At 46.4% G+C, this 11,122-nt stretch overlaps 1 long non-coding RNA gene across 1 annotated transcript in view; it reads right to left on the bottom strand.

Annotated features, from left to right (window-relative positions):
* Positions 1-600: 600 nt before the first annotated feature.
* Positions 601-11,122, bottom strand: part of LOC140601795 (uncharacterized) — a 35,223-nt gene continuing 24,701 nt past the window's right edge. The window contains exon 3 of the long non-coding RNA XR_012004896.1: positions 601-2,265. This is a non-coding gene — a long non-coding RNA (uncharacterized lncRNA). The remainder of the gene's footprint in view (positions 2,266-11,122) is intronic.

Raw genomic sequence — 11,122 nt, 5'->3', positions numbered from 1 at the left:
TCTCCAAGCTAGAAGCAAATCTCCTTGAGTTCATTATAAGAGATGTGCATGTGTGTGTGTGTGTGTGTTCTGGTCTTTTAAATCCCCAAAAGGTCTGTCCTATTTATAAGCACATCACAAGCTTATGATAAATAACTCTTGTGCTGGCTGTGTAACATTTTGGGGAGAACCACATGTCCCAACTCCAAAATGAATGACTATCTATCCGTTAGACACCAACTTCAGAGAGTGTCTAACTGACCTCCACCCTAGATGCTGGTTCATCCCAGAGCACTGTATGGAACATGGGTGCACTCTACCCTGTAATCAATCTGGACTCAATTTTACAATGTGTATCAATCACTCCTACCCCTGTTTCATAGATGATGAAGGGGGAAGTTAGTTCTACTGGGGGTAAGGACTGCTCCATATCCCCTCTGACCCCAACATCTTGTCTCTGGAGACTTGGTTCTTAAGACCAAAAAGAGATTGGCGACAAGAGCTGGACATGGCTTCTCCACCCATGCCACTGCAACCAAGGGTTATCATGAAAATTCAGAGGGCAAGAGGGACAAAGCTTCATGAAGAGAGACATAAAGACGTAATAAATAACAACATAAACACATTAAGAAGGAGATTTAAGGAAACAACAAACACGCTCAGAACTAAGGGAGCAGATAAGTAGAGTTGCAGAGAAACTCGATAAAGTTCCCACATGTGAGTGCTCTTCTTGTGCATCTAGTGGTCGCTCACCACACCAGAACCACTGTGGAAAGAGCAATAATGAACACGGTTGGGGCTTTCGATTCTATTCCACTAACAACGGACCACATGGCTTCGAGCATGTCCCACCGACTCCATTCTCTCATCTGTATGGCAGAAATATATCAGTGTTTCACAAGACTCTTATTGGGATGAAATAAGATGATGCATGTGAAAGCGCTTAGAGTATTAATTGAATAAGAATGTGTGGATGTGGATGAAAGAGGTATGTTCACTGAATTGAAAACAATGACATTTTTAACACCTTCCTGCATGCCGGCCTTACACAAAGAGCTCGTGTGTGCCTTATCTAGTTCATCCTTCACAAGATCACGCTGTGAGGAAGCAATTACTATTATGCCCTTTGCAGAGGAGGAAGATGTGCAGAGACTTCCAGCAGCACCCCAGGTCATGCACGAGCCTTACAGGGGCAGCTCAAGCACAGTCAGTGGAATTTCAGTCCCCATTAGCAATCACTTAATAGAAATAATAAGGAGGAGGAGGGGACACCGAAGGAAGGCTCACAGCCTGTCCTATTTGATCCCCATAACAACCCTACAAGGTGGTTTTTGTCACAGCCCCACTTCACAGATGAGAACGCTGAGGGAGGGAGAGGATGACTAACCGCATCGGAGGCCTGGAGGGGAGAAAGCAGCTGGGGAGGCCAGCTGAAAGCCACGGACTCTTCCAAACCTGTTTGCAAAGCAGCACAGGCAAGTGGACAAGAAAATGGACCTGAGAGCGAGACCTGCTGAGCCCAACTCCCAGCCTGGTAACTCGCTTACTGTGTGACCTAAGACAAGCCGCTTCAGCATCCCATGCCTCAGTTTCCCTGTCTGGACAGTAGGGACAACCATAGCACCAACCCCAGAGGTTGTTATAAGGATTAAGTAAGTGAATGCATGCTAAGTGTCTGCTCCTTAAAGTGGGATCCAGGCACCATCAGCGGTCCCTGGGAGCTCAGTAGAAAATACAGCGTTTTGGGTCCACATCAAACAGTGACCTGGAACCTGATCCGAGGGAACTTGTCTGCACGCTGACGTTTGAGAACTTAGAGTCATGCATCATTAAGGACTACGCTGGCCGATGTCTTTACCATCATTACAGCGCATGACACAGAGCATGAGTGAGGGGGAGAGGGGACAGGGCCTTGGAGGTGAGCTGGGGCACACTGCAAAGGGCCCAGTCTGGAGATCGGGTGCTGCCCTAATGCTAATAGAGAGACAGAGCCCATGTAGGGTTGGGAGTGGGGACATGGGCAAAGCTACATTTTAGAATTCTCTTCCCCCAAAAGCCAACCAAACAAATGAGCCAGCATTAGATGAGCAAGTATCACAAGGTTCTCTAGCTGCAAACCAAACTTGCGTGACTCTTCCAGAGTCCAGGACATCCTTGAGCCCTCACAGGGGAACTGCAGGCTGGAGCCTTGCCCAGTCCTGTGTCCCACACCTGACTCACCCAGGGACTCCTGAGCAAATGAAAGCTTCTCTTTTTCACTCTTCCCCACCAGTGGGACAGGACCTCCTGTAAGTGAAGAAGACAGTTCACCTGAAAGCGTGTTACGAATAGGGAAACACAACGCAAAAGTAAGGATTCCTACTGGAAATGCAATTCCCTTTACAATGGAAAAGCACTAGATACACCAAAAGAAAACCTGGGTGCTAGGATTTGGAACCTACTCCAAGAAATGTCTGTGAGATTCTAATTCAACCAATCTGTGTGTGTGTGTGTGTGTGTGTGTGTGTGTGTGTGTGTGTGTGCAGGGTGGGGAGAGTATGAGGACTGTGAGGAAGGGAGTCCAAAAGTCTGTTTTTATAGAAAACATTTTAGATTGTTGTAATGGAGATGTGGATTTAGAAGGGTATTTCTCAAACTGGAACGTGCAGAAGAATCTCCGGAGAGGTTGTTCAAAAGTGGATTCCTGGGCTTTATCCCCAGAGCTCCCGTTTCAATAGATCTGGGCTGTCCTGGTTTGCTAGGGCGCCGTAACAAAGCACCACAAACGGAGCGGCCTCAACAGCAGAGATGTATCGTCCCATGGTTCTGAGGCTGGAAGTCCAAAAGCGAGGTTTGGGCTGGGTTGGGGGGTGACTTCTGAGGGTCGGGAGGGAGACTCTCTTCCATTCCATTCTCCAAGCAGCTGGTGGTCTTCTGGCCATCTCTGCGGTTCCCAGGCTTGCACATGTGCCAACCCATTCTTGGTCTTGATGTTCACATGGCATTCACCCCGTGTGCACGTCTGTGTCTAAATTTCCCCCTTTGATAAGGACATCAGCCATATAGGAGTAGGGTGGATCCATCCGGTATGACCTCATCTCATCTAAGTATGCCTACCATGACCCTTTTTCTAAATGAGGTCACAATCAGAGGTATTGGGGTTTAGGGTCCCCATATACGAATTTTGAAGACACAATTCACACCTACCTTACCCTGCACGTAACTCACAGGCCCTGAATCCTAATGAATCCAGGTCATTGTAGTAATGAATGACCCACAACACACAACTTTCTTTCTTCTTGTCCTATTCAGCTCCCCCTAAATACATATCTCTTTGCCATTGTACCTTCCCTCCTGGACTCCTGCAAGCTCTCCAGGAATAAAGCCGTGGGCCTCCGCAGCAGGACTCCTCGGAGCCGTAGCCCATCAATGCCCATCTTTGTGAAGGCGGCATTCACCAGCTCAGTGGTGCTTTGTCACTCCGAGCCCTTCTCCTTCCCAGGACCCCGATGATTACCAAAGAGCAACTGCCTCCCTGATGCATCTATAGAGCTGGAAATCTGCGGTTACCATGGTTAATATTTCTGACTTGATTGGCACCACCAGTAATTGAACTGCAGTCTCTCGAGTGCAACACGCTCTATTCATTAGCTCCTATTGTGTTGGGCCATTGCATCAAACCACATTATTTTTCTGCTTACAAAAAAAAAAAAAAAAAAGAAGAAAGAAGGAAAGAAAGAAAAGAAAAGAAAAGAAAGGACGAAAGAAAAGGCACTCATGAATACAACACTATGTTGCCATATGAGATGTTGCAGTTTTGCTTCGAGGGGGAAATCGTTCTAGACGGAATGTAATGTTGTACCAGCTCTGGCCCCATCAAGAATGGTGAGATGTAAAGTGAGAAATCTTAATTTTGGTGGCACAGTCACACAGAATCAGAGCTAGAAATCAAAACTAGCCGAGTCCCAGTGTTTGTGTCATGAAGGCAACTGCTCATTTGTTTACCATACTGTCAGCATGCCTAGAACCATCTTTGAATTCATGTCTCCCTCACATCTATTTATACCCCGCCCCCATTCCCAGCGTTTCAGAAGTCTTTTGTGAGCATGGGGGAGTTTTTCTTTGATGATTTAATAAAAAGTGTATGGATTTGTAAAAATCCTCGTGTTTGTCTCTCAGGTTTCTATTTTTTAATAATCACAACAATGTTTTGTTTTTAGGCTGGAGCAACCATTTGACTTCGTTGGACTTGTGTTCCTCTCTCTCTCTCTCTCTCTCTCTCTCTCTCTCTCTCTCGTCACCACAGTTCCTGGAGAGATACCAATATCAGACTGCGTACCTACGTGCACAACAGCAGTGGTATGAACAGGAACAAAGAAAACGACCGAAAAGAGTAAGAAAAGGTGTAAATAACAATGACGTTAATACAAATGCAAAAACAAAAGAAAAAAGGAAAGGTGGATTCTTTTGGTTTTGTTTTGATCTTTTTTGCATGCCAGCACCTGTTTGTAAAACTGTTCTGGGTTCTGTAATTTGGGGCTTGGGAAATGAGAGCCTGTAAGACCCCGAGTGTGAGCATCGCCGCCTGTCCCCTGCTCCCTGGGCCCGCAGCTCCGAGTGCTGGGGAGGCAGCTGCGCTGGACGGAAAGCCAGCCCTTCCCTGCGTGTGCAGCACACCGGCTCTCGTGCATCCTCTCTTCCCTTCCTGCCTTAGTCTAACCCTGGCCTCTCTCTCCCCGCCCCCCGGAGTCGCTCACGTACCCTCTTCCTGGCCGGCCACCAGACACTGTCCCTGTGTCCAGGCGTGGAGTGCAGAAATCACCGCCTCCCTAAGTGCTTCTGCTCCCCCTCCTGACCTAGGATCAGGCTTGCTTCCGAAAACCCCTTTTCCTTCATTTCTTGACAACATTGACAATATTAAACTAGCTCCTCCCTCTTAACAACAACAACAAAAAATTGAGTTGACAGACTGGAAGTCCGACCCCAACCACCATGAGGTGTGTTTTCCCAGCACCGCGTTACAAGTGGGGGTCTGATGTCACTGGGTCTGCCCTGCACTGTGATCCGCCACAGGTTCGGGACGCCCGGTGGCCCTCCTGCTACTTGTCCTGTCGCACTGAACAAGGGCTGTACTCCCTTGACTTCACTTGTGCTTGTCACCCCCGCCCTCCTCTCCCCAGCTGTGCCATCATCTAAACACCGGTGTCCTCCCCCCAGCAGAGCTTCACTTGACTTAGCCCCTTCCAGCAAGGCTGACCTCCGAAGCTACTGTTCCCGTTGCAAGACCTCATCCCTAAAGGCCCGGCTCTGGAGCCTCCCTCCCATGGGATGCTTCTGCCACTCCCTCCACCCATCCCAACCCAGTGGCCCTGCAATGCCAGTGGAGTGCCGGTTCCCTCCATGAACACCTGCCCTCCTCTTCCCCCCCCCCCCACCCCAGCCACCTGGGCCTGGCTGAGTCAATCAAATCCACTTGGAGGCTTCTCCTTGGCAGGCTGCGTCTGCTCTCCTGCTACCACACGGTCGCTGCGGGCCCAGCCAGGGCTTTGAGCGGATTCTTCTGTGTCCCGAAGACAATGGACACAAAACACTCCTCCCAAAACTGCCTCCCACCATGAAGTAAAGTTGCTCCTCTCCATTACTTCCTGTGACTCTGAGTTCTGTCGGTGCAATTACGAAGAGCCCAGGACAGTTTGTGGATTCTTCCCCAGAGCACTTTCTGAGCAAGGGTTGGGAAACCGGTTACGGATTCTCTAGACCCTTCCAGCCAGCTGCATCCGTTGCGACACTGAAGAGTCAAGTTACAGGAGGACATGGGACTCTTCCAACCTGGGCCCAGTCCCAAGCCTGAGCTCTGCCCCAGTGGGTTCCATCTCACTCCCCAAACACCCCATGACCTGACCCTGCCTTCACCCTGACCTCCGTGCTCTTTGCCCCAACACCCTTGATTCTTGTCACAAGGTCCAACTCAACTGACACCCCTTCTGCCACCAACTCAACTGACACCCCTTCTCCCTCCCTCACCGACTAATCATCACCTCCACTGTGACCCCAGCCCTTTGGACCTACTGTTCTCTGCTGGTGGCCCTCTCTCTCTATCCTAAGATAGAGGCTTAGATTTACCATCTCTCCTGGGGATTCCTCATGCACCACACCTGCTCACCCTAGCCCTTGAGGCTCTCAAGTACCCATGCTGAGTCTTCAGTAGGAAGCTGGGAATCGACGTAAGAACACACCGGGTACCTAACATCACCCCCAGCCCGGCTACCCATCCCTCTGACATGAACAGTCACTTCTTCAAAATTGCTGAGCGCAAGATCCAAAAAAAGAATGATGGCCACAAAAATGCTGATTACTTTCTTTCTTTCTGCTCCTTAAGAAACACGAACCCTAACATGATGACTTCCCAAGTATTTTAAATAATAATAGTTTTCCAGCCCAAGTAGATATTTAAATGTGTTAAGATTCTGACATCAATTTTCATAGGAGTTTAGGTCTAGCAAAGACCTGAAGATTTTACAGCAAAAAGTCCTCTCACAGCCTTTTCTGCATATCTGCTGGTTAGCACGGCCTGGAGCACGAGCCCCCCTAGATGAGGCTGAGATGTGGCTTTAGTGACATTCCTGACTTCTTCTTCTCCAGCCCAACAGCAGCCCCAGCCAGGCCTCTGCCTCACAGTCCTGGAGCAGCACAGGACCAGGGCTGGCCGCGCCATGTCAGGCCTTCAGGCAGTGGACACACCATATACAGCGGGGTAGGGGGTGCTTGGAGTAGGGTCAATGATGCAGTCAGCTCCTCCTGACCTTCAGGAGGGGTCCCAGGATGGTGCACAAGCCCATCTGCTATGCACTGCCTCCTCATTTCCACACCCAGCGTATTCAAGGGCCCCTCAGCCCCCCTGTCTGGCTGGGGCAGCCCTTCTTTCCGTGCTTTCTCTGGCACTGTGTTCCACAGAGAGTCTGATCCTCCTCTAGATCCCCCCTTTCTTTACATTGTGTCACCACATCATGTTACCGCACACACACCCCCACCCGCCCATGCCCCACCCTCTCCATCCAGGCACACACGTCCTTTTAAGTCCATCTTCTGGAAGCTGAAAGTGGGTGGTCCAACGTAGCCCTCAAGATGGTTGTCAACTCCAGGAAAATAGACGTGGTGCTCTTACGATTTCAATAACTTCAGCAAATAGTTTTGACTCATCAGGCCAGATTTTATCAAAGCCCAGTTAGTCTTTGATTTTGTTTTTAAAATTGTTTCTATATGTGCCACCTTCGGACACACAGTGTGGCACCTCATCGTCGGTCCAACCCCAGGATGATAACAGCCCCGTGTGACTTCTGAACCAATGGGCTGGTGGGTGCAGATAATTTAGTGGGCACAGCTCGTCATAGCCACTTCTCCATCATCCCCTGGGAGGGTACCCATGGTAAACATTTAATTTCCAGATCCTCACTCTGGTGCTTTCAAAATCTACTCAATGGAGACTAAGGAATTTAATTAAATTTGATTTTATCCAAAGTGAAAATTTAATGCAATGTTCAGTTTACAATGAAGATTATGTATAAGTCATAATTTATAATGCATTCTAAAGTCAATTATCACCTGGGGGTTATTACTTCATAAGCTACTGCTCTGGTCAAATTTGCCACGTTGGGGAAAGAAATGGACCTTGACAGGAGGCCAGTGAGGAACGTCAGGTGGGGGCAAGGTGGCTTCCTAGCCCTTCCCTCACTTGGCCTCGCGATCACTCTGAGTTGTGGGTGTCACAAGCCAGTCAGGACCTTGTGATAGGCTTGCTCACACCCAGATCTCTCGCAGACACTTTTGTAGGTCCCTGTTCTCCGTGCATTCAGTGAGACACACGGAAAATAACGAACACGCTGGGAAAAGTTGAGCTGCTGGTCTCTTCTATTTAAGGGAATCTCAAAGCACAGGCCATAAATTATCTTTCCTCGGTTTTCTTTACTCACACTGCAGAGTTCTGAGTCAAGCCTCTGGTAGTCTGACAAGCAGGTCACTGTGCACTCACCCTCTGTGACCTTCTCGGCCTGCGTCACAGACAATGAGAGGCAACTAGTGCCTTTAAAAAAATAATAATAAAAGTATACTTCAAGTTTTCAGGATGCCAAATCCAGTAGAACACTCCATCCTTACCAGGTCCGGCCTCTCCATTTACCAATATTCTTCATGCTTATTCTTCTCAGCAAGTAACCACTCTCCCCCTCCCCCCCCCACACTCCTGTTAAGGACTTTATTACTTTCCCAGGAAAAAAAAATAATGTAAGCAATTTTCAAAAAAACAAGGAATTCTTCTAGCTCACGCATTTCTCAATTTCTTATCTATACCCCTGAGCATGTGGCGAGGAGGGCTGGGGGGGGACTGCATATCTCATGAAGCCACAAAACAGCCACCCCACCGGGTACCCGAGAGGGCAAGGGGTGAGCTTACCCTATACTTTTTCCTACCTACTCGGGCCACTCCAGAATCCCATGAAGCGCATGAGCTCAGCTCCAACACGAGCAGCTCCTTTGTTTTTCTGACCTTCAGCTTTCTTTCTCGTTGGCCAATATTCCCAATGCGCAAATAGTTGCATTTTAAGAATAGAGCAAAATTCTTGTCCTCGGTTTGACATACTAAACTACTGGCAGAGATGTATTCTCGGGACAGCTTTTTAAAGCCTGTCTGCAAACAGCACCAGGATTAAATGTGTCTCCCGAGCCTGAATGAGGATGATGGTGCTCCTTGAAGGGAGCAGTCCTGCAGGCCAGCAAGATCACAGCCCGGGCCTTGCACACATCAGGAGGTCTAGACAGCAGCCCTCCTAATTCTGGAAGTCAGATCAGTAAAGCCAACAAATGGTGTGATGGTGCATCCGTCTATTGTGGACACAACTAAGTAAGAGAGAGACATTTATGAATTCAAAACGGCTTAGTCATTCTGCAAAATCAGAGTTCACAATCCAACCCAGAAACATTCATATAATTTCTCCTTTTAAGTTATAGGGCTTTATGTAATGCATATGAATGGAATATGTTTTACAAAGTGAGAAGAGACTCTTTGCCTTTAATTAGCAAATGACAACACTGTTGTTGTTGAATGGTCTACACAGAGAGACAGTGGTCTAACTGAATCCCTTCCTGCCCTTTGGGACTCGTGTTCCAAGTCTGTAATCCTATTGCTGTATTCATTACAATACAGGCATGCTTCTATCTTGGCCTGACATTCACTTCCAGCCGCATTATGGGCGTGATTTAAAAACAGTTAAGGAGGAGAACGGCTTTCCCTCCCACACTTGTGCTTATGGCAACAGCACATATGTTAACTCTTTCTAGTTTTGGATGAGAGTGGGTGAACATGGTATTTATTTTGGGCCAGATTCTGTGGATTTTTTTTTTTTTTTAGCAATTGATCTAACAAATATCTTCTTATAGTGGCACGATGCTTCTGCCGGTAGAAACAGTATAGCCTATGATTTCATACCAAAAGGTGATTTTTAAATGAAAAAAGTCACCATCGTGAATACACAATGGAATATTATACAGCCAATAAAATGAGGTTTATGGAAGGAGGTATATACATTCTTGTTTAAATGAGAGGGAAAAATTCTTATAACAGTAGAGAAAATACATCATATTCCATAAATATACACAGTTGAGATGATATTTTATATACAATTTTATATAATATAAATAATATGAAACTATATGTGAATGTGTATATTTCCCTACATCTATAAACAGTGATTATGTCTGGTGAGAATATCAGGGTGACTTGTACTTTTAAATATGTTCAAAAGTAAATTTACACATATAAATATATTCTTAGAGTTTCCAAATTTTTTTAAAGATTTTATTTATTTATTCATGAGAGACAGAGAGAGAGAGAGAGAGAGAAAGAAAGAGAGGCAGAGACACAGGCAGAGGGAGAAGCAGGCTCCATGCAGGGAGCCTGACGTGGGACTCGATCCCAGGTCTCCAGGATCAGGCCCTGGGCTGAAGGTGATGCTAAACCTGCTGAGCCACCCGGCTGCCCTAGTTTCTGAATTTTTATGAAGGTAATCTTATTTTTGTAATTTTTAAAAAAATATTTAATTCAGTATTGCTAACAATAACAGTTTCAGGTGTACAATACCGTGATTCAGCACCTGTGTACGTTACTCTGTGCTCATCAGGTAGGTGCCCTCCTTTATCCCATTCACCTCGTTCACACCCCTTCACTCCTTGCCCTCTGGTAACCATCAGTTTGTTCTCTACAGTTCTGAGTCCATTTTTTGGTTTGTCTCTTTTCCCTTTGCCCGTTTGTTTTGTTTCTTGAATTCCACATATGAGTGAGATCATATGGTATTTGTCTTTCTCTGACTGACTTAGCTCACTTAGCATCATACTCTCTAGATCTATCCATATTGTAAATGGCAAGATTTCATTCTTTCTTATGGCTGAGTAATAGTCCATCGTACACATACACCAAATATTCTTTATCCATTCATCTGCTGATGGACACTTGGGCTGCTTCCATAACTTCGTTATTGTAAATTATGCTGCAATAAACATAGGGGTGCATATGTCTTTTCAAATTGCCTTTCCAGATTCTTTGGGAGAATACCCAGCAGCACAATTATCAAATGCACATAGGATGGTCTATTTTTAATTTTTTGAGGAACCTCCATACTGTTCTCCACAGAGGCTGCACCCGTTCACATTCTCACCAGAAGTGCACAAAGCTTCCCATTTCTCCACATCCTTGCCAACACCTGTTGTTTCTTGTGTTTTTTATTTTAGCCATTCTGACAGGTATGAGGTATTATTGTGATTTTGGTTTGCATTTCCCTGATGATCAGTAATGTTGAGCATCTTCTTATGTGTCTGTTGGCCATCTACATGTCTTCTTTGAAATAAATGTCTATTCATGTCTTCGGCCCACTGTTCATTGGGTGACTTGATTTTGTGGTATTGAGCTATAAAAGTTCTTTACATATTTTAGAGACTAACCCTTTGTCATATATGTCATTTGCAAACATCTTCTCCCATTCACTACGCTGCCTTTTTGGTTTTGTCGATTATTTCCCTTCCTGTGCAGAAGCTCTTTATTTTGCATTTGTTTCCCTTGCCTCTGGAGACACAGCTAGAAAACTTTTGCTATAGCCAGACATCTTACTTTTCTAAG

The sequence above is a fragment of the Canis lupus genome, chromosome 12 (genome assembly GCF_048164855.1).
Source record: "Canis lupus baileyi chromosome 12, mCanLup2.hap1, whole genome shotgun sequence".
In the NCBI taxonomy this organism is placed as follows: Eukaryota; Metazoa; Chordata; class Mammalia; order Carnivora; family Canidae; genus Canis; species Canis lupus.
Note: the sequence above shows the minus strand (reverse complement) of the source record. Positions and strands in the feature narration are given on the sequence as shown.